This window comes from Triticum aestivum, chromosome 2D (genome assembly GCF_018294505.1).
Source record: "Triticum aestivum cultivar Chinese Spring chromosome 2D, IWGSC CS RefSeq v2.1, whole genome shotgun sequence".
NCBI lineage: Eukaryota > Viridiplantae > Streptophyta > Magnoliopsida > Poales > Poaceae > Triticum > Triticum aestivum.
The window spans coordinates 85,956,146-85,959,115 of NC_057799.1; positions in this window are offsets into that span (position 1 = coordinate 85,956,146).

The window sequence follows — 2,970 nt, forward strand, 5'->3', positions numbered from 1 at the left end:
CTCCATGTATTCTAGATCGAAACCTGCATCTACGCATAGCACGGCTCTTGATGCCACTGTAGGGGAACGCAGCAGAAAACAAAAATTTTCCGACCTACGCACCAGCCCAGGACCACTATGGAGACTGCATACATGGTTTGATCTTTTTCGTTACCGACTCGTAGCGCAGCGGGAAGTAGAGTCGATGACGATCGGCGGTGCAGATCCCCGCAGCTAGGATTTACAACCTCCCAACCGCGAGGATGTATACCCTCATCTGCTCCTCAGACAGCCCTCCAGGAGGCGGTCGAACAGCCCCCCGGACGGTGTCGCGGACAGCCCTTCGGGAGGACCTTCGAAACTCGAACGGTCACTCGGACAGCCCTTCGGGAGGACCTTCGAAACTCGGACGGTCACGCGGACAGCCCTTTGGGAGGCACTCACGAACTAAGACCGAAACTACGATCTCTCTACAGAGTTTCACACATACGGTGTCATCTATCCGGCAGGGCTTCGCCATCCAGAACTAGTTCCTGCCGGAACCCAGACAGCCTTACGGCCCTACGAAACTCTTTTCGTGGGAGGGAGAGAAGAAGCCAGATAATGCATGGCATGTGTATGAGAGCAAGGGATGAGTGTGGAGGGCTGCCCCTCCACCTCTATTTATAGGAAATCCCAAGGGGGTAGGGTAGTTTCACAAAAAACCCAAAATGCACATGAATGAAGTCCTTCCACAAGGACCTAGGAGTGAAACCAAGGAACAAGAGGGTCCCCAAGGGGGGATACCCCATGTGGCCGGCCACACCCTCATGAGGGGCCCAAAAAATGGCTCCTATCCATCCATGTCATCCCCAAGATCTTTTGGAGCAAAGCCCCAAAAGGTGGCTTTCCATAAAGTAACCATAAAGCTGATTTTCACTATTCACGACGACATTTTTCAGCGTCTGATCGAACTGAAAATATTTATGTGGGCTAAGAACATTTCCAGTACCCACTAAAATGATTTTCAACGCGTTCCGAAACAATTCCGGTTTTAGTGATTTTCATCTGCGAAACGCATATGAAGTGGCTCCGGCAGCTCCAGAACATTTCCGGTTTTTATCTCAGAAAATTCCAAAAAGCTTCCAGAATGATTCTGGCATCCTCCAAGAATTATCAGGCATGTGCCGAAACCAATTTGACTTAATGGTGTATCCCGAAACAACTTTTCGGTATCATCGAAACTTATCCGATGACCTCTCTCTGCGGTACGATTCCGCTGTCCGAAACTTTTCGGTGTCCGAAACTTTTTCGGTGAAATTTGACTCAGACTCCCTGTCTAGTATTCAGCAGATAGATGACCCTTAAGTGTGTGACCCTATAGGTTCGGTGAAGTATAGACATGACCCGGAACCCCTTCCGATCAATGATCAACATCGGAGCCGTGGACACCCATATTGACCCCTATACCCACACGAATAAATATTCGAGTGAACCTCTAGTTGTCGTGTGCTATTCCTGTTGCTTCGCGATATGTTACAAATACCCGAGGTGAGACATGTTGGCATTCCCGTGGATCAACAACTTGTCCACTATGCTAGTTACCTCGTTACCAGTATTGTTCTCTTTTCTCGTTATCGTGTTCCGGCATCCCCGTGATCAAATCACAAAGTGTCTGGCCAGACGATGATGGATACCGTAACACCGAGAGGGCCCAGAGATATCTCTCCATCGTCGGAGGAGCAAATCCCAATCTTGAGCTATCAAGTTACTTGACACACTTTTCCATGAACACGTAAGCCGCCGTAATAGCCACCCATTTACGGATGACGTTTAACAAACCCCAAAGTTCATGAAGCAAGCATGAAGAAACTCGATACTCTCATGGTCTAAGGAATCATGCAAACGTTAACCATCTCTGTGTTATGTACCAATAAACTTGTGACGAATGAATCTTATAGCATAACATCATGCCGGGTCGATTCAACACAAATGTTCTCTTAACATTATGCCCTCAAGGTTGCTGACATAGACATGCCCATGATCAGGAAAACATAACCATCATGCAACACTTGAGCTAGTCTTAGAGGCCAGACTAGGAATACATTTTACCGTTTATTATTCCACACGTGCATATGAGTCTTCCTCCGAGCCTCGTGGTTATTGCAGACTCGAGAACCATAGCAGTTATAGCATGGAACATAAACATAATTATGAACTCGGAGATAAATAATATCATTTATTATTGCCTCTAGGGCATATCTCCTACATCGAATACGACCTATGTTTGAACAGGAAGCCCCCAGGTGATTATATTGTTTACAGCTAGATTCGAATACAATCATAAGCCGGATCCACCTCCAAGTGACCATGTGATGTTGTAATGGAAATAACACGTTTACCTTTGGAGGAGAAAAGGACAGAGGTCCTGCTTTACTATTTAGCATAATATATACATGGCTATAGAAATATGTACATTATGAGAGCCGGTGGCTCAAGTGTAATAAGGCCGAAGTTGAGCTATGTTCCACGGCCGACGGGTCTCTTCCTCCGACTTGCGTGAATCTTTATGCTCCTGAACGTCAATAAGGTAGTATGACCCGTTGTGCAAGTTCTTGCTGACCACAAAGGGCCCTTCCCAAGGCGGGGATAGCTTGTATGCATCTGTTTGATCTTGGATGAGCCAGAGCACGAGATCACCTTCCTGGAAGACCCGGGACTTAACCCGGCGACTGTGATAACGGCGCAGGTCTTGTTGGTAAATTGCTGAGCGAGCTGCTGCCACATCACGCTGTTCGTCCAACAAGTCAAGAGCATCTTGGCGCGCCTGTTCATTATCCGCCTCAACATAAGCCGCCACTCGAGGCGAGTCATGACGGATGTCACTGGGGAGGACTGCTTCCGCTCCATAAACCATGAAGAAGGGCGTGTAACCCATAGACCTGTTAGGAGTAGTATTGATGCTCCATAACACGGAGAGTAACTCCTGCACCCAACAACCCGGCGTCCGTT